At 41.8% G+C, this 21,474-nt stretch overlaps 1 long non-coding RNA gene across 8 annotated transcripts in view; it reads right to left on the bottom strand.

Annotated features, from left to right (window-relative positions):
* Positions 1–14,847: 14,847 nt before the first annotated feature.
* LOC146812328 (uncharacterized) overlaps positions 14,848–21,474 on the bottom strand; it is a 192,921-nt gene continuing 186,294 nt past the window's right edge. For all 8 annotated transcript variants that reach the window (XR_014965907.1, XR_014965905.1, XR_014965906.1 and 5 more), the window contains 3 exons: positions 16,202–16,301; positions 15,810–15,907; positions 14,848–15,161 (listed from right to left, as the gene is read on the bottom strand). This is a non-coding gene — a long non-coding RNA (uncharacterized LOC146812328). The remainder of the gene's footprint in view (positions 15,162–15,809; positions 15,908–16,201; positions 16,302–21,474) is intronic.

The following is a 21,474-nucleotide window of genomic DNA, read 5'->3' as shown; positions in this document are numbered from 1 at the left end:
TAGGTTGTCATGCAACTTTTGAATTTATAGTTCAAATCCTGACATTGCTGATGCTTCAAGTACACTAGAAGAATTAAGACATGGGCAGATGCTCAATGCGTCCTGCGAGCCACCAAATAGTGGGCCACCAAACACAATTTGAACAGTTGAAGGCAAGACGTTAGTGGAGAACCACAGCAAAGATGCCAGGACTAACAGGAAAAGAACGAACCCCTCCACTCCTCAAAAAAAACACAAGCCATCACAGCTGGTAGAAGTAATGAATTCGCAAAACATACATGTCAAAAATTAGCATAATATACCAAAATAAAGAGTAGGTGGCGGCAGGTGTCTATGGCTCTCAAAAGATATCAGGCTCCTTGCAGTGGCTTGTGTAGCTTTTAAATTCAGAGGTGCCAAAAACACAGCCGTGCGAAAAACATAGCTGTGCCAAAAACACAGCCGTGCCAAAAACAAGGCAAGCCAAAAAGAGCCACACCAAAAACCAGGCAAGCCAAAAACAGCCGCCAAAAACCAGGCAAGCCAAAAACAGCCGCCAAAAACCAGGCAAGCCAAAAATGGAGCTGCCAAAAACGAGGCAAGCCAAAAATGGAGCTGCCAAAAACCAGGCAAGCCAAAAATGGAGCTGCCAAAAACCAGGCAAGCCAAAAATGGAGCTGCCAAAAACAAGGCAAGCCAAAAATGGAGCTGCCAAAAACGAGGCAAGCCAAAAACGAGGCAAGCCAAAAACGAGGAAAGCCAAAAACACAGCAGCGCCAAAAACAACGCAAGCCTAAAACAAAGCAAGCCAAAAATGGAGCCGCCAAAAACAAGGCAAGCCAAAAACGGAGGTGACAATAACAATGCAAGCCAAACACACAGCTGCTCCAGAAACAAGGCAAGCTGCCGAAAACTAAGCCGCCAAAAACGGAGCCGCCAAAAACAAGGCAAGCCAAAAACTGAGCTGTAACAAGGCAATCCAAAAACGGAACCGCCAAAGACAAGGCAAGCCAAAAACTGAGCCGTCAAACACTGGGCAAGCTAAACACTGGGCAAGACAAAATTAGAGCCACCAAAAGGAAAGCTGCCAGAAGGAGAGCAGCCAAAAGCAGGATTGTGGAGGGCCAAAAGTTAGGGAAGAGTCATGCCAAAGATGGCAGGTCTAACAGGACAAGAATCAATTCATCCTACCCAAAAAAAAAAGAGCCACCACAGCTGGTCATAGTAATGAAGGGGAAACATCTGAATACCTTGCAAAATAAGAAGACAAGAACTATTATATTATACCCAAACAAAAAGTAGGTGGCAGCTGGTGTCTATACCTCCCAAACACCATCTTCCTTGCAGTAGGTGGTCATGAAACTTTTGAATTTATAGTTCAAATCCTGACATTGCTGAAGCTTCAAGAACACTAGAAGAATTAAGACATGGGCAGATGCTCAATGCGTCCTGCGAGCCACCAATAGTGGGCCGCCAAACACTGAGCCGCCAAACACAATTTGAACATTTGAAGGCAAGAAGTTAGTGGAGAACCACAGCAAATATGCCAGGACTAACAGGAACAGAACGAACCCCTCCACTCCTAAAAAAAACAGAAGCCATCACAGCTGGTAGAAGTAATGAATGGGCACAACATACATGTCAAAAATTAGCATAATATACCAAAATAAAGAGTAGGTGGTGGCAGGTGTCTATGACTCTCAAAAGATATCAGCCTCCGTGCAGTGGCTTGTGTAGCTTTTAAATTTTCAGAGGCGCCAAAAACACAGCCGTGCCAAAAACAAGGCAAGCTAAAAACAAGGCCAAGCTAAAAACAAGGCCAAGCTAAAAACAAGGCCAAGCTAAAAACAGAGCCAAGCTAAAAACAGAGCCAAGCTAAAAACAGAGCCAAGCTAAAAACAAGGCCAAGCCAAAAACAAGGCAAGCCAAAAACAAGGCAAGCCAAAAACAAGGCAAGCCATATACAAAGCTGCTGAAAACTAGGCAAGCCAAAAACAATGCAGCCAAAAATGGAGGCGCCAAAAACAAGGCAAGCCAAAAACGAGGCAAGCCAAAAACTGAACCTCCAATAACAAGGCAAACCAAAAACGGAGACGTCAAATACTGGGCAAGCTAAACACTGGGCAAGCCAAAATTAGAGCCACCAAAAGGAAAGCTGCCAGAAGGAGAGCAGCCAAAAGCAGGATTGTGGAGGGCCAAAAGTTAGGAGAGAGGCCATCACAGCTGGTAGAAGTAATTAATGGGCACAACATACATGTCAAAAATTAGCATAATATACCAAAATAAAGAGTAGGTGGCGGCAGGTGTCTATGGCTCTCAAAAGATACCAGCCTCCTTGCAGTGGCTTATTGTGTAGCTTTTAAATTTTCAATTCCAATTCTGACCTTGCTGAAGCTTCATGTAGGCCAGAGATAAGGCACAGGCAGTTGGGCAGTGCATTCTACCTTTTTGGCTGACTCCCTGTAAAAGTAATCTTCCATCCGTTTCTTAATCTCTTTTCTACTTCATCTTCTCAATTTTTTGGAACTATGGGGAAGGCATTACAGTGATTGTTGTGCAACATTTTCTGAGACTTTAATGTAAAATTAATATGTGTGCTTGAATTAGGAGATGGTGAGTAATTAAATTCAGATATCGAATGAGGGTAACATTCCATAAGATGGCACAATTACAAATGAATCATACCAAAGCCCTTACACAGGATCCTTATGAACATAAGTCTTACAGTGGCTTGGATGCCCAACACCTTGTCAAAAGGATTGCCATCCTCTAAGCCTATTTGGCTAAGCAAAGTTTAAAAAAAAATATATTTTTAGTAAATCTGTTCAAAGCATAACAAAACAATGTGCACAAGAATACAGGACAGCAGTAGTCAAGTAATATAATAGAGGTACAGTTACTGGCAATGAGAGCATTAAGATGTCCATCAAAAGAAATGCACCACAATAGAAAGAGTGGTCAGAAACAGAGCCGCCGTTACAAACGGAGCCACCGTTACAAATAGAGCCATCACAGCTGGTACCAGTAATGTGGGGGCCACACATCTGACTACCTTGGAGCATAAGAAGCCACTTAACCAGTGTCTTAATCTCTTTTCTGGCTACCTCTACCTCTCACTGTTGCTCTATCCACGGTCTTCCTATCAATTTTTTGGAACACTAGGAGATATCTTGCAGTGATTTTCGAACTACATTTTCTGAAAGTTTAATGTACAGTTCAATACGTGGGCTTGTATTTGCAGATATTGAGTAATACATTTTTTATTTTGAATGAGGGTATAGTTCCATAGGATCACACATGATTTTATTTATTTATTTATTTATGTTTTAGAGTTTTCTATAGAGCGAACCAGACCCAGGGTAGGTAGAGCGCTTTACATACAGAGCAAGGTCAAAACAATTAGTAAAAACACATTGTATACCAAAACAAAGCATAAAAGTAACAGCATATAGTAAAAGGGTTCGGGTGGATAGCAGCATTGAGCATTGTTTTGAGCAATAAAAACAAGTTCGAGTTCATGTAGGCCTTTGCTTCGCGGTGTCATTGACTCGAAAGAGGTATTTAGGAGGTTGTATAGCTAGGGTTGTGATTGTGCAGATTTAAGGTAGGAATTTGCTCATCAAGAATGATTTTGCTTCCTTTTTGAAGAGAGGCGTAGAGGAGATTTTTCTGATGAATGGCGGAAGCGAGTTCCATATTCTTGCCGCTGCTCCAGAGAAAGCTATGTTGAAGGTTTTGGTGTTGTTGAAATGTGAGCGTTTCAGAAGTAGATAGTCTATGCTCCTACAGTGTCGGTTTCCTCCCAATAAGTTAACTTTTTGAGCTAGGTATTGGGGCGTGTTGTGGTGTAGGGCCTTGTGAGTGAAACAGGCCATCTTTAAGTGATTCGAGCTGCATAGGGTAGCCAGTTGACTACCTTCAGGTGTGGTGATATGTGGTTGTATTTCCTGGATCCTGTTCAGTGTCTTGCTGCAGCATTAAGACAGACTTTTAGAGGGGCGGTTGATATTTTAGGAAGCCCTGAGAGGGTGGTACATCTGTATTTCAGTCTCGAGATAACTAAGGACTGAACTGCAGTTTTGAGGTCAGAGTTCGACGAATGGCTTCATTTTTCTGAGGTAGCGGAGGTGAAAGCGGGCGTTTTTAGCCAACAAGTTGATATGACTTTGCAGGTTAAGGTTCTTATCCAGTGTGATTCCAAGTGATATGGTGGAGTCCACTAGAGTCGGTGTGCAGTTCAGAGCAGTGTTCATTTTGATCCACTCATTTGTCACAGTGGAGTTATTAGCTGGGGAGATCAGAAGAAATTCTGTTTGTTGTGATTTTAGCTTGAGGAAGTTGGGAGTTAGTCATTGGACGGTCTTTGAGAGCTAGATTGTCTTTATCTCTTCGATAGAGGAGATCTTGATGTACAGTTGGGTGTCAAACTCGTACATGTGGAAGGAGATGTTCGCCTGCTGTAGTAGATCGGTAAGTGGTTCGACATAAAAGTTGAAAAAGCATGGGGGATAGGCTAGAGCCTTGTGGAACTCCTAGTAGGATAGGTGAGGCAGCGGAAAGATTTTTGTTGACCATGCATGGTTGTGTTCTGTTTTCCAGGAAGGATTTGAACCATTGAAGGACTTTCCCAGATAAACCCATCCTGTATTGTAGTCTTCTTAGAGGTTTGTCGTGATTGACCCTATCAAAGGCTGATGAGAGGTAGAGTAAGACTAGCAGGCAGGCTTTGTTGTGGTCAAGAGCTTGAAGGTTGTCATCTACTATGTGCAGGATGGCTGTTTCTGTGCTATGACCAGGTCTGAAACCTGATTGGTGGAAATTCAATAGATTGAAGTTTGAGATGTGTTGGTTCAGTTGTTGTTGAACACATTTTTCTAAAATATTAGCTAGCATGGGAATGTTGGTTATTGGTCGGAAGTTGTTGGAGTCTGAGGTGTTAGCTGTAGGTTTTTTTAGGATAGGGGCTACTTGTCCAGTCTTCAGGCAATCCGGGATGTGACCTTGTGCTATCAAGGCATTGATGATTTTGGTCCAGAGAGGTGTGATGGTATGGTAGAGGTGGGGTAGGCAATTTGAGGGGACAGGGTTGTTGAAGTGGTTGTTGATTTTGGTCATTGCTAGAATATTGGTGAAGTCATTAAGATCATATAGTTTGAAAGTAGAGCAGTGAGAGTTTTTCTTGGGCAGTGGTAGCTCATGTTGTGCAGTGTTATCGTCTTGCATGCTCTTTTGGGCGACTGAGTTACTTGCTGGCGCACTAAGCTTGAGTTGGAGGGAGTTTGTTTTAGTTGTGAAAAATGAGGAAAATTCTTCACTACTCAGCTGTGATTTCGATGTTAGGAGTGAGGATTTGGCTAATTTGTTAAGATTGTTGTTTTAGAACTGCAAAGTGTCTTTTTGGTCTATTTTTATCTTGTCTAGTTCTGATCAGGAAAAGTATTTTTTCGATTGTAGAATGTTTTTATTGTAGGAGTTTCTAGATTCCTGGAGAAGTTTAAGATGGTGGGGGGGGTAAGGATGTTGCCTCCATTTCCATTTCGTTGATCTAAGTTTGCGTCTCTCTTCGTTCAAGGCTCCGCTGAACCATGGGTTTTTGTCTTTGTCCGGAATTCTTTTTACTTTTGGTGGCGCAGCTTGGTCGAAGACTTTGGTCATCGAGGAGTTATAGTGAGCCGTGAGGTCATTGACATCTGACATGTTATTGGGGGGGGGGGGGGGGGGAGTGAGAACCTTCTCACAGTGGGAGGCTAGGTCGTTCCCATCGATGTCTTTTTGTGTCTCTTATCCATTGTTTTGGCTAAACTTGTTTCGCGAAAGTTTTTTGGTTAGCGGAGGGAATTTCGAAGGGGATAATGTGATTGTCTGACCAGTCACATGGGGTAACGGAGAGCGAATCAATCGTGTTTGGTTTAGAAATGATCCAGTCCAGAGCAGCACCCTTTTGTGGGTTGGCTTTAGGATGGCTTGGATAAGCGAGTGGTCTGCTAGGAAGGTTATGAGGTCGTTAACCTGCTTGTCCAAGGGCTTTCCCAATGGAGATTGAAATCGCCAAGGAATATGTCATTGGAGTGAGGGGAAGAGTTATAAGTAATGATTTCCATAAGATGTTCTGTGAACTCCGCGTTTGAACCTGGAGGATGGTAGAGTACATGTAGTTTGTGGGAGTGGATGCTAGATGATTTAACAGAAATCCCAAGGTATTCACAAGAGTCCAGGGGTTCCGCGTGAAACTTTGTGATGGTGATGTCGGAGGGATGTATGCAGGCTCAGCCTCTGCCGATTTTGGGAGTTCTGTCTAGTCTAATTATGTTTTAGTCTGGGGGGACTAGAAGGTCTAGGCATGGTGAGGATGAGTCATTGAGCCAAGTTTCTGTGAGGATGATTAAATCTATTTTCGTGTTAAGGAAGAGGTCGGCAATGTCAGAGGCGTGTTTTAGTGCTGACCGGCAGTTCAGTAGGAGGCAGGAGATGGAGTTTGAGGAATTCTTTAAAGTAGGCTCAAGAATCTAGGTGTTCGAGGTTAAGGATTGAAGGTTTATTCCTCTGTGTATTGGGTGGGATGTTCTGCTTGGGTTGATAGGGACTGGGAGAGTAGCGTATTCTTCTTTATTAGTCGTGGGGCACGAAGGAGTTTCATATAGCAGTAGTAGTGTTTGAATTTCCTGGTCCGTTATGTTGTTGGGGAGTTTGCATGTGCGCAGGAGTCGGTTGGTTAGAGGCATGGGGGATAGTTTCTATCACCTTGCTGACTGTTGCTAGAGAATTTTGGAGATGTACAAGTGAAAGATTTTTCAGCGAGTTGTAGGCGGTTTCTGATTGCTAGGATAACGTTTTGTAAATTCCGGGTGGTGATGTACGACTGGTTTTTGGGTGAGTCTTTTTGTGCCTGCTGATGGGGCGGGGGAGCTAGGATGTTGGGTGATGAGGAAGGGGCATTGTTGTTGGTTCTCCTGACAGATATTGATGAGGCTGTCCATGAGGTGTGTGTTGAAGGAGGTGAGCTGTTGACGCTTCTTTACCCGGTCCTGGGTGGAGGCGGGGATCGTTGAACCACAGGGGATGATGATGAGGATTGGGTGGTGGGAGTAGGTAGGACCTGAGGTACATTGGGTGGGGTGATGGTGTGGCTTTTTAGTGCGCGAAGATGATGGAAGTTGATAATGCTTCTTTCATCGGTTCTGGGTGATATAGGGGGTTGTTGACCTTCATGAGATGAAGGGGTGGTGGGAGTAGTTGGGTCCTGGGCGACGATAGTTGAAGTGATGGTATGGGTTTTTAGGGTGAAGAAGAATTTGTCTAATAGTTCTAGGTCTTTGTTAGTTGCTTGAATGAGAACGGTGCCATTTTTGTAGGATGTTATATTCAATGTAGCTCTGTGGTTTTGTGTGGGTGACGTAAACCTAGTTCTGTAGGGAATATTTTTATGGTCCTGGATGGTTAGTAACTTGGAGAAGCCTGATCGCCATTTGGCTATTTTTCTTGTGAAATATATGAAGTTATTGATTATAATGACTTTTTTAGCATTGAAGAAGGGATCTAGGAATCAGGTGTCAGGGTTTTTTCATAACATTCCAAATTCCTTTCGGATGATCCTAACAGATATGTGTCTTAAAGTGGCTTAAAGAAGCCCAACTCCTAGTCAGACGGATCACCATTCTCTAAGCCTATGTGGCTAAACAATGTTTTTAAAGAAAATATTTGTATAACGTTTTTCAACACATAAACAAATGTGTAAAAGACAATAGGTGCTGGCAGGCATAACCAAGACAGTTTCACAAATCAAATTTAATCGAACAAATCTAACACTAAGGGAAATGAAAGAACAGGATCCAACGGAAGTTTATTGTGATCACTTCACTAGACAAAAAAAATACTTTTTCTAGAGACCCCTCACCCACTGTGGTTTTCCCTAGGTAGTATGCTTCATCATTGGGGTTCCTCTCAATCCTCTACGGATTGAGGCATGCTGCGACTTGTGAATTAAGCAGGAGCACTTTAAGGACTATGTGAGGTGCAGTGATGTGGAGTGGAAGGGAAAGTATTAAAAATACCTAACTAGTGAGCTACTATTTTGTTCCCGCCACTAAATGGTATGGTTAAAATCAGGGGTTGATACCAGGAGGAGACCAGACCTTGAGGAGTCTGGTTTTCCTAGTAATGTATGTGTGTCAAAATGTTTCAAGTCGTCCCCTACAGGCTCTTCATCAGGATTACACTAGGTCCAGCCCCGTGTATGTCACTCCTAATTGATTATATTTTTAGTATGCTGTGATGTGCACACCTAATGTGTATACACAAAAAGAAATACTTTATTTTAAGTACTCAGTATCTGTAAAGGAAGCAAAAAGATAAATTAAAAACAACAGCAGCCTGTCAGCATAGCTGACAGGCCATACGAGCTTGTAGATACATGCAGCTCCTTTCATGGATCCAAGCACTCATATATTGTGAGTGCACTGAAGCTCTACTTCTTGTGCTCCTCTCGAAGAGAGGTATATGTGCCACACTCTATGATAGTGAAAAAAACAATCATAAAAGACACTCATGTGAATAGATAACATGTGACGAACAACATGAAACATATACAGTGACACGTACTTCTATTAGGGCAATGCTATTGCCTCATGGTCAATAACAGGGGGAGAGGGGTTTGTTGTCACACCCTGGAATGGAGACAAGATACTTGGTTAGCCATTTTTCTAAAGACAATGGGACCGGAGGATAGCGATTGCACCCCGGAGTAGAGCTGCCCCCTTCTGTACTTACTTCGTCTCAGTAAATTACCTACTGCCCTCCCTGTCGACCTCATCTTGGTGTGTGTGTCTGCTGGGCTTGTATTTGTAACAGTTAGCATGAAAGTGCAGTGTCATTGTGCCCAACCGCTAGAGCATGTATTCACCTACAAAATGGCCACCATCATAGGGACAACAGCAGGGCCATCTTGGAACTATCGCGATGTTCCGTGGATTCAAAAATCCGATATAATGTCCACTTAATATGGGGTTCTATCCCCTCATTAATAATACAAGTCCTTTCCAATTTGGGGCGAGAGTTTTTTTTTTTTTTTTTTAAGATAACCGCAATTGCTAAAATTCACTGTTTTCAAAATAGGCATCAGATTGGTACATCATCCAGTCTTTGCCAGTTGAGACCACTGGGATAGTGGCAGTGAAAATCATAGGAATAAATATAAAAATTCAAAATAATTGTAATAAACTGGTCAAACGGTGTCCCAAAGGGATGAATTATTAAAAAGCAAAACCCTGTTTTGGCTGGTTATAAGGAACACAATCAACCCATGGCTGAAAGTGTCGCACTGGATCTGAATAGGTGGGAGTGTAGGCAACACTCAAGTAGGGCACACCCAACGTGTAGAGATGTACTTTTGCGATGTTACTATGGTACTTAGGATGCATGTGTTTCATTGCGTAAGGGGCCACACCTCTGAAACAGCCCCAAAGCCTGGTAGAGTGCTTAAGGGGTATTAGAGTGACCATTACCAAAATCAGTGTCGCTTCTGGTTGTTAGAGCTAGCAAACCCCGTCACCAAGTTGAAAAAGAAATTAAACTCCAATTACTAGGTTTTTTTTCTAAATCATATGGGGATACTTCATTCTATACGGTTCTCATACGGATAATATAAGAATACAGGATATGGAAAGTTGTTGGATCAGTTATGACAAAATATGCTGGCTCAGTGGTGGAAAAAGAGGCTACTCCTCATGCACTAACCAATCAGGAGACCCCAACGGATATTGTCATTTAATCCCTCTGTGTGGAGTTTGCACACCCATCGCTGCTCATTTTCCAATTGTCTGTATTCCAGATTATCAGTGTAACTTAGGTGTTCTAGTACCACCCATTTCACATCGTTGGGTGTGTGTTCTTGTTCCATGAAATGTTCGGACATTTTCGTAGTGATGCGGTGGCACCTGATGTTACTGCGGTGTTCGCATATCCGGATACTCACTTTCCTTAAAGTCATGCCTAAGTAATGTAGGTTACAGGGACAAGTTATCAGGTATACTACTCCTGTGGTGTTACAATTAGTCAGCTTCCTTAGTTCCCAGCTAATTCCATTATTAAAGGATGCCTTCTTAGTAGCGGCGGTCAGGTGGCATACGCTACAGTTAACGAATGGGTAATGACCCGTTGGTAGTGTCCCCAAAGCTGGCTGATTCCTAGCTCTGTTGGTTATCAGTTTGGGCGGGTATGTACCAAGATGTCCTTCAAATTCCTTACCCTCTTATGGGAAAACATTGGTTTAGGGATGTTGAGTTGTCCAATGCGCCAGTGTTTTTTGACTATCTTGTTAACGTGATCTGAGGCAATGTTAAAGGTCGTGATACAAATCCCTATCTCTTTCAGTGTCCTGACTGCAATGTGTCTCCAGCAGGGCAGCTCTGTGTTTGTTGGCTGCTCTCGTTTTTGCTTTTGATATCAACCTTGTTGGATATCTTCTTGTCAGGAATTTTTCTGATAAGTCCTCGGCTTGGATTTTGAAGTCTCTGATCTTGGTGCAGTACCTCCTTAGCCTAAAGAATTGGCTGAAGGGAAGATTTTCCTTCAGATCTTTTGGGTGGAAGCTATCGTACAGGAGCAGGCATTTCTTTGCAGTGGGTTTCTCATGTGTTTTGAGGATCCCCTCAACCGCAGAGATATTGAGGTCTAAGAATACCAACTGGGATCAGCTCATTGTGTGGGTGAACTTGAGAAAGACATCCTGACGATTCAGCCAGGCGATAAACTCATCCGCACTGGATTCCTCGCCATCCTAAATAGGCAGAATGTCATTGATGTATCTTTTCCAAAGGGTAATGTGCAGACGATAGGGGTTGGTGTCTGTCAGGATCTTGTGCTTCTCAAGATGGTGCACGTACAATCGGGGCAAATGTACTGCCCATGCTGGTCCCGTGTTGTTGGCAAAAAGGGGTGTTCGCAAAACGGAAGAAATTCTCCGTCAGGGCCCACTTGCAGCACTCCAACACCAGATGTCTAGGTGTATGGTAGGACCAGTTCTCTTCATACACGACCTTTTCATTGAGGTCTAGAGTCTTCTTATGTGGTAGGCTAGTGTACAGGCTTTCGACGTCCAACCCTATGAGTATGCTGGAAGCTGCGTTGAACTTAAGTCTTTAAGAAGACATACTACAGCCTTGGTTTCCTGTAGATATGTATTCGTTCTTTGCATCAATGGACGTAGATAGGCATCAGTGAATTTAGAGAGGGGTTCCAAGATTAATCCTATACCAGAAACAATGGGCCGTCCAGGTGGGTGGTCCAGTGACTTGTGTATCATGGGTATGGTGTAGAAGTAAGGGGTAACCGGGTGAGTGTTAATCAGGAAATCCCCTTCTTTTTTGGTAATCCAGTTGTGTAAGGTGGCCTCTTCCACCCTACTGGTGATCCCTATCCGTAGGCATTCTGTAGGGTCATCTCTGATGTGTAGGTAGTTCCTCTTGTCCTCAAGTAGTCACATGCAATCCCGGCGGTATGCCTCAGTAGTCTGTAAGACAATTGCGCCCCCTTCGTCTGCCGGTTTTATCACTATTCTTGTATCGTTGGCCAGTTGTAGGATGGCTTCCTGTTCAGCTCGACTTGTGTTGTGGAAGGTTCTGATGGGCCTTGTATAATCTCTCCCATTTCTTTTAAAATAGCTTTTTCAAAGGCTAGCAGTTCCACAGGCAAAGTAGCGGATGAGGATGTAAAGTTAGATTAACGGAGTAGTCCTGTGTCCCCGTTATGGGTGTCAATTGCTGGTTTGCTAGCAAAATAGACCTGCAGCTTGATTTTACGAATAAATTCATTTATCTCACAGCTTAGCTTGAATTTGTCCACATTTGGTGTGGGGACGAATCCTAAGCCTTTTTCCAATACTTGCACTTGGGGTAGGTGATAAACTCTTATCCATTAGATTGCCCACTAAACTGGGTGGTTGTGGGGTTGTTTGGGGGGGGGGGGTTCATGCTCGGATAGGACAGCAGTATTCTGTTAAAATAATAGAGGTACATTTAGTGACATTAACAGCATTAAGATGTCCATCAAAACACAGACACCAAATACTAAAGCCCACAAAAATTGACCCGACAATGAAAGGAAGATTGAAGGCAATAAATTAGGGGAGAACCACGACAACGATGCCAGGTCTAATAGGCCCCTAAAAAAAAGAAAAAAATCACAGCCAGTAGTGGTAATGAAGGGGCAACTCATCTGACTACCTTGGAGCATAAAAAGCCACTTTAATAATATACCCAAATAAATAGTAGGTGGTGGCAGTGATTTTTGAGTGACATTGATCAGTACATTAAACGTTCAGAAAATATGTGGGCTAGGCCTGACAGGTCATGGAATCATGCTCCGCAGAGTGGCAAACCACTCCACTACTTGTGGGCGGAGTTTCCCGGCACGCCTGCTCACGTTGTGTTTTCCTGTCAAACACAATGCAGAGTACATCCTAGCATTGCAAATCATGCGAGTACGGCACCACGCGGTTCGCATTAGAGCACCCATCTTGATTTCAACTCCGTTAATGGTGCTGGTCCTGTGTTTTAATCCTTCTTTAATCTTTGTAATCCACCATCCTCCTAATCATTCTACCCCTCATTTTTATTTATTGTATTAGTGTGTGTTTATGTGTCTGTATTCTATTTTTCCAATTGTGTTTTTCATGACTTTAAACTTATGTTTCTCCTTTGCTTCCTTATTTCTTCTATCTTTCTTTTACCTGTTTTAATATTCTACCCCACCCAGTCCCATGACAGAGAAGGGCGACCAGGGGAGTGGCAGCGCCAGGCCCTTCCAAACAGCCAGCATCAGCCGCCTACCTTGCGGGCGGCGCTGCCACTCGGGTGTGTAGGAGGTGGCAGCATACGTTTTTTTTGTGGAGCATCACCTCCCCTCCATACTGGCAGGCCTAGCAGTGTATACCCTTATGGGAGTGTCAACTGTGCTGGGAGAGGGTGTGCCTATGCATGCGTCACATCAGCCAGGTACAGTGCACCCTCCAGCAGTTGACACTCTGTTGGGTGGACATTCTTGACTGGGAGCAGGGCTTGCTTGACCTGCTTTATGTAGAGATTCTGGTGCTCAGTGAGTAGTATTTGTCGGGTTGCGTATGCTCCCCAGTTCTTACATTTTTACCCAAATAGCATGTTGCTCACACTCAAAGGTAAGTTACGTTAAGTTTACATTAAGATTATTTTGTGATCCAGGTCAAGAGTTGCTGTCTGGAGCGTGGTTATGCTGGAGAAAAATAAAGTTGTTCTGACACCCTTTCCTGCGGACCTGCCTTTTCACATGGCTACGAGGATGGGATACGAACCCACACGAGCAAAGCACAATTGATTAGCTTTTTTTCCTCTGCCCACGATGCTACTTGTACATTTTGGCGTGTTTATTTATTTTTACACAGTCTTTTTTTACAAATACCCTATCCAACTTTAGTTTCATTCCTGTTATCGCTGATTTTGTTGTGGTGTGCTGCGTTGCCCTTTTAGTGGATTGCTGAATTTTTTGTTTCCCCGATTCAAGTTTATTTTGGTAGCTGCTGTTTCCTGTCCCTATTTCACTGATCTTCTTCTTTGTTGGTAAGCTTTCCCTCTACGATCTATATTTTGTGGTACTATAGGACTAAGAACACATTTTTCATACTCTTCTGTCTACCCTCAAGATTGCAGGTCAAAGTGAGCTAGTAACCATGTATGTTTGCTACTTTCATTTTCTTGATCCTTCTCTAACAGTTAACAAGAGTGTGGCCATGGTCATGCCCCCCCCCCCAAATGTTGTGCTGTTTTATTAATTTATACAGTATACCAGCAGTTTATGACAGCGGAGCTTGGGTGGAAAGTATGAGGTCCCATTGCATTTGCCAACCATTACCATATGTCTTTCATTGACCTATATCCCACCACTTCATTGTGCTTCAATGACTGAATAATCATCATAATAGATCTGCCCCTCTATTATGAAACATTTTTGGTTGGATTCACTCACTGGCTTGTCTAACATGGTCAGTCAACAACATGTCCACAGTGATTTTTCTTTTTCAAAGATACTGCAGTGCTAACCAAACTCTAATGAAGTATGTAATTGGGTCATATTTTTTTGACTGAAAAAAAATTAAGAGGAGGTGAATTTGGCATCTAAACAATCTGTTTTTATTCTAACCATAGAGGCCACCCATGACACTGGCTCAAGTGCCGCAGCAGGAGGATTGTGAGCTGGAGGGGGAAAAGCGGAGGCACGGATGGACACTGGTAAGTCACATAATTACTTGCTTGTCGGCAATTACTAGTATACTCACTAGTTACCAGGGTATCGTTGACACATGATCGTGAACCCCCTGCTTTACCAGCTGAAGTGGTGGTTGAGTTATGGCCTCTTCTGTCAGCTGCTTAAAAAATGCTCACATAGAGCGTTGATGGCTTGAGGGAAACAGGAGAGAATAGCAGGATAAAAGAAAGGATGGGTGAAATGGTATATGGGTGAAAGGGTGCGTGGGTGGGTAATTGGATGGATAGGTGAATGGATTGTTGAAAGAAAGGGTGGATATTGAATGGCTGGTGAGTGGATTGGATAATGGATCGGAAATATTGGTGAAAGACTGATATGAATATTGTGAAGTTGTGGGCCTAATATAAGCTTTACTTTCTCTCATACAAAGTCCTTACCCATTATCCTTACAAATATATAGGACTTAAAGTTCTTAAAGACGCCCAACATCTTGTCAGACAGGATCACCATTCTCTATGGCCATTTGACTAAAAAAAGTATTTTAAATGAATTTTTATTCCATTTTTTCCAACACAAATTTTTGTGTACAAGACCATAAGCTCTGGCAGAGTTTTTGAACAAATGCAAAGAGGGTGAAGGCTATATTACCGCACCTGACAAGTGAATGGTGTCGTTAACATAAACTTCAATAGTGCAGCGAACCGAGGAACACTTCCCTCTGAGCTCCTCAATCAGGAACAAGTCCTTTCAAAAACATACATACAAAAGGGTTCAGCACTATTTAGAAAGAGTCCGTTGTGTTTAAAGGAATGTCCAAGACGTCACATTGATTTTCAAACGAATTCTTTTCTTTATTTGATCTTTTCACAGGCATAGAATATCACAGCCTTGATAGCATAAGAAAGCCATAGCCGACGCGTTTCGTCTCCTGCAAGGAGACTTCTTCAGGGCTGTAGAAAAACATATACAAAATATATTTTAATACCCAAAGCATCAACATATATATGTACATCAAAATACACAAACATTCTGCAAAATCGAATTTATACAAACAGTTTTTCTAGCTGTACAACGTTTAGTAATAAAATGTCAATGAAATGTTCACACTAAAAGAAGAAGGGCCTATATAACAAGACAAAAAAATATATAATGGCATATAGTTGCCATTATATAAAGTTTAAGTACCTATCATTCTAAAATTAAATTACCATGTATATAGATAATGCAATGTGGCAAATGAGCACATAATATAGACATATTATCTCATTGATCATTCATGTCAAGACTGATGTCGGTTTATAGACATGTGGTCCAGGCTACGTGAATCATAATACCAAAATTATATAGAGAAACTATTTTATATGAAAAAGAGAACAGAGCCTATGGACCAGCATAATGAGAAATAAGATTAAAGGAATACCGCTCCCGTAAATTTTTGCCTGATTAGTAGCTCATGTGATAAACAGATGTCTTCAGTATCACAAACACCAAATATTCTGAAGCAAGTAAGATGCGCAAGAACCTAGTTTTTAAATAGATGCATATTACTAACTTCGATATGCATCAAAAGGAAATATTGTTTGCCATATACAACTTACCAAACAAATGACCTATTTCATAGAGTTTCTTCAATTAAGGAAAACGCTTTTGTATAGATAGGGGCATGTATAGACCTTCAATCAGTAATGGTCAATACCTATAGAAAAATATATAAAAGTAAATATTTTAAAATAACAGTTAAATATTCAGTTATAAAAAACGGATGTTCGAGTGTATTTATTATACCAAATAAATTATTCTAACAGCCAAAATAATCAAAAGCTGTTGCGCACAGTCCAGATTAACCCTCATGAAATCCAATACTCTAGATCAATGCCCTTAAAAGTTTATGTCCAAAAAGAATAGAACATCAGACAATTCTTTACAATAACAGGAAACAACAACATATCAAATTGGAGAATGAAAATTAATATATCCTAGATCAACTCACCCAAAAATATATCTCTAGCTTTGTTTCGGTGGCACTCGTAGATAAGTAAAATACTCAGACGATAACTTCTTTAAATCTCCCGCTCCATGGTATTCAATACCTGGAGAAAGATACGAGTAAAAAACAACGAAGCAACGAATCAGGAGGCCATCTTGTGATGACAAGACATTAGCTATTATCAAGTAGTTGACTAATGATACCGTGGCATAGTAAAATATATCGTTATAATTTGAACAAGCACACAAGGCAAAAATACTAATAGCGTGTGAGCTAAGAGTTCATAGACCTTACGATAAAATTGCGTCTCAACATTAACACTGGCAGAGTTTTTATTTGTGGGGAGTTTTATATAGCACAAACTAGACCCAAAGGTATCAGAGCGCGTAAATGAGGACCAGTTGCGTTACAATCAGGCACATTTATTTTTGTTAGGCACAGGGAGATGAAGTGATTTGCACAGAATCACAGGATGTTGAGCGTCCCTTCCTAGACTCGTACTAGTTTCCCAATATCCAAGGTTGACCACTCTAGACGTTAGGCCACATCCTCTCCCCAGGGTTAACTCAGAGATAGAACAGCAGTATTCTGTTAACATATTAGTGATTTATTTAGTAGCATCAAAAGAAATGCACCACAATAGAAAGAACTGCAACACAGAGCCGTGCAACACTGAGCCGCGCCACACAGAGCTGCCAAAAATAGGAGGGTGAAGATGAAACGTTAGGGCTGACCCATGCCAAAGAGCATATAACCAAACACCCCCCCCCCCCCAAAAAACAAAGAAACTAGCCATACATCTGCAAGTAATGAAGAGGCAATACATTTGACTAACTTGGAATTTAAAAAGTCAAAAACTAGCATAATATACTAAAAAAAAAAAAAAAAAAAGTTTACAAAAAAGCGTAGGTGGCTGCAGGTGACTATGTATCCAAAAAGCTCTACCAGGCTCCTTGCAGTGGGTTGTGGTGCAGCTTTTGAATTTACAGTTCCAATTCTGACTTTGCTGAAGGTTCAAGTACGCCGAAGGGATTAAGGCATGGGCAGTTGCTCAAGGCATCCTATCTCCTATGGTGACCCCAGAAAATGAGATTTTTCACAAATTTCTTAACCGGTTTTCAGGCTTCTTGTACCTCTCACTGTCACACTACTCACCTTTTATTCATTTTTTTGGAGCCCTGGACAAAACATTACACTGATGTTTGAACGACATTTTCTGAAAGATTAATGTACAATGTAATATGCGAGCTGAAGTTGATGATATTGAACAATGTAATTTAGATTTTGAATGTGGGAAAAATTCCACACGATTACACAAGTAAACATGAATCACTGAAAAGTATTTTCCCAGCATTATCATGAATATATACATCTTAAACTGAATTGTAGACACCCAACACCTTATTAGACGAGATCACCATTCTCTATGCCCATGTGAGCAAAAAAGTTGTTTACAAAAAAATAAGTGTTGTTGTAAACTTTTTCAACACAAACCAATGTCCACAAGACCATGAGCTCCAGCAGGCTTAACTCAGAAACAGGACACCAGTATTCTATTATTTAAATGAGGTTCGGTAAGTGGCAATTAAGATGTCCATCAAAAGAAATGCACCATAATAGAAAAAGCTGCCAAAATCAGAGCAGGCAAAAACAAGATGGTTCAAGACCGAAAGTTAGTGGGGAAACATAATGATACCAGGTCTAACAGGCCAAGAACCAACCATCACAGCTGGCAGCAGTAATGAAGGGGCCACACATCTGAATACCTTGTAATGTAAGAAGGAACCATCATAATATAAACCATAACTAGTAGGTGTTGGCATGCCTCCCAAAAGCTAACACCAGCCTGTTAGTAGTGGCTCTTCATGTAGGTTTTGAATTTGCAGTTCCAATTCTGATATTGCTGAAGCTTCAAGTGTGCTAGAGGTATTACGGCATGGGCAGTTGCTCAAGGAGTCAGCATCGGATTGGCAGGGCAGGCAATCGGGCACTCCATTAGGGGCCCGAGGCAAAAGCCAGCTGGCGGGCCATTTTTTTTGAGCCATCAATCAAATCACATTTTAATGGGCTGCCTGACCACTATAGGCTGCTGTAACCTAAGAGAGAAGATGGGAGCTCGTTCTAACGAAGTATAGAGAATGGCTGGCTCATTGTCTTGTGTGGTAGGACAATGGGCCAAACTGAGCAGGCTCCTGTGCCCAGTCTCTCACCCTGACAGTGAGGCCACTTAAAAGAGTATGAGCTTTTTTTTTTAGCTTCACAACCTGCACTAACGTTACCTGGGGTGGAGTGAAAGGGGACTGTGCAGGGAGAAAGATTATGTGTGATGGCCATCTAAAATGCTCTATTTTTGTTTTCAGCGATAGCTCTCTGCTACCTTATCTGGGAGAGGACTCCGGTTCACCACTGAACGAAAATAAAAAATGCAAGCAACCATACTGAAAAATGTTTGATAGCATTTTCTTTTTTTTTTTTAAACAGTACTGTGAAAAATGCTAATTCGGGGGCCAAAATGATGAAGGGAAGGGAGAATTTACATGGCAGGATAATAACAAAATGGAAAAAGGAAATGTGAGATAGAGTGGAGAAGAATAGCAAACATTTGGGAAGAGGAAATCAACTGAGGACGAAAGGAAGGAGAGGATAAGATTGCTAGATATGCAGATAGATGGTGGGAGTTAAGGGAGAAGAAGCCCTGAAAGACAATGGTGAGATGTGCTGAAATTGTTAAAGATAGAGAGAAAGCTGGAAAGTGAAAGTGGAGAAGAGGGAGGCAGGAAAGTGGTACTGGATGTGCTTAATGTAGACTACCATCCACCAGTGGAGTTTCCTTCATCAAAGAAACACAATTGTAAAGGAAATTCCACCTGTGGATTCTCCTTTGGTTTAAACACTGCCTCCAGGCACTTGAGGACTTTGGTATTGTCTGCAGCAAAACAATGAAGGGGACATAAGAATATAATCTTAAGTATAGTGCAAACACGTTAAAGTGCCAAAGGGGCAGAGGGGCATGAATGAGGCTGTCAGGAGAGAGGAAGACAGGAGAAAAATTAAAGGTTTGCAAGACAGAAATGAAATAAAACTACAAGGAGAGATACGAAATGACAGGAGAAAGGGCATGAGAGATATAAAAAAAAACTAAAGAATGAGCCAAAAGGGGAGTTAGGAGTGGGAAAGGGAGAGGGGGGGTTTGAGACACTGAGAAAGAGGAAAAGAGAGAAGAGAAATATGAGATTCTGAGTGAAGCACAAAGTAGAATGAGAGACACCAAGGAGAGGAAAAGAAGTAGAGTATGAAAGAAAAAGGAAGAACTAGAGAGGTACAGAAGATGATATGGAGAATGAGCCAAATGAACGGAGCTAGTAAGAAAGGGGTATAGAGACAGAGAAAGAAAAGCATTTGAAGCGATTAACTGCACCTTTTCCGTACTCCGATCAAGTCTATACCCACAATAAAAAAAAGACATCAAGCACACAGTTTTATGCAATCCCCAAGGATATCGCTTGCGGAGAGGCTCGTGAGTGACAGCTAAAACAGAAAGACCCTTGAGGGCAAACAGAAGCCTCCAGACACAAAGGATGCAGATGGTTCTCTGACTCATGACTTGATATAATACAGGGTATTCAGGGATCTTTGGGGTGTTGATCACAGACTAAAGACCAATAGGTGACCAACACATTCAAGCACCCAAAGTACACAAATGCATAGACCTGAATATATTGTGAGGAGACCTGTAGGTGAGTTGAAATGGAAGAATGGAGTGTCTTCAGATGTGTCTATGGCCAATGCTAGTGACCCCCATGAGTTTAGAAAGTTTAATTTATCAGAGATTTCTCCCCAAAACACTCACGATAGTAAGCAACATTTCATAAAAGGTCAATATCCACAAGGTGGTCAACATTTTCTTTCGAATCCCTGGCCTAATTGTGTTCCCAATTTGACCCTGCAAGGCGCCCCACCTTCTAGGCTACCCACAGGGAAAGTGAAATTTCATCAGTGTCTTAACCCCTTAACTGCTGGGCCTTTGCGCCCCCAGTGCTGAGCCCTTTGTCTCTTTGGGGTAGTTTGCATTTAGGCTCCTGTAACTTTTTGTCTACATAAGGTATCCACGTCAAATGTGTCCTTTTCTTTCAACATCCTGAGGATTCTAAAGGTACCCAGAGTTTGTGGATTCCCCTGGAGGTGACCCAGAGATTATCCAAAATACAGCTAAAGTTTGAGTTTTTGGTGAAAACCTGGAAAAAAGGGCTCAAGGTGTGTTTTTTCCCCGCAAATGGTATCAATGAAGCGTTTGCGGTGATTAAATCACCATTTTCCCAGGTTTCGGGAACAGGCAGACTTTTGTTAGAAAACCAAAATTTTCTACACTGTTGTCATTTTAGTGGGACATAGCCGATTTTTTCTATTTTCTGTGCTTTCAACCCTCTTTCAGTTAGTGCTAGAAATTGTGAAACCAATAGTGGCTTCCAGAAAGCTATACATTTCTGAAAAGTATACAAAATTCTGAATTCAGCAAGGGGTCATTTATGTAGCTCCTTCAAAGTTTTCCTATCGAAAGTAACAGTTCAGATTAAAAAATATTGAAAATCAGTTGAAAAAAACAGCTATTTGTGTCCGCATTTCCACCTGTACCTTCTAAGTATGGCTGATTCTTATAAGCAATATACCGTTATGTCCACTGGAGCCTTATAGTTGCAGGGGCATATATGACTTGTAGATTCACCAAGAACCCAAAGTGCCCAGAGCCAATACCTGAGCTGCACCTTGTTATGGTTTTAATTGTGCACAGGGTATACAGCAATTCACTTGGTAAAATATAAAGAGTGAAAAATAGGTATCAAGGAAAACTATGTATTTTCGAAATGGGAACAGCATTTGGAGTTTATAAACAGTGGTTATTTGCACCACTCTGTATGTGGATACATATAGCGGCCTTTTTGAATTTTTTTTTTTTTTTTTTTACACACGGTCCTACATTTGGATGGGATAAATGCATAGAAAGACAATTGGTAATAACACTTGTTCTACAATTCTGTGTTTCCCTAAGTCTCCCAATAGAAAGGGTACCTCGCTTGTGTGGGTAGGCATAGTGCCCGCGTAAGGACAAGACCCAAAACTCAACATGGGCACATTTTTTTTCAGTGAAAACTGACCCTGTTTTGAAGAGTGCCTAGCTGAGGTTTTTGGACCCTAGGTCAGCTGGCACCTCGGGAAACCTAGCAAACCTGTACATTTTTGCAAACTAGACACCCAGGGGAATCCAGGTTGGGGTGATG

The sequence above is a fragment of the Triturus cristatus genome, chromosome 7 (assembly GCF_964204655.1).
Source record: "Triturus cristatus chromosome 7, aTriCri1.1, whole genome shotgun sequence".
Classification (NCBI taxonomy): Eukaryota; Metazoa; Chordata; class Amphibia; order Caudata; family Salamandridae; genus Triturus; species Triturus cristatus.
Note: the sequence above shows the minus strand (reverse complement) of the source record. Positions and strands in the feature narration are given on the sequence as shown.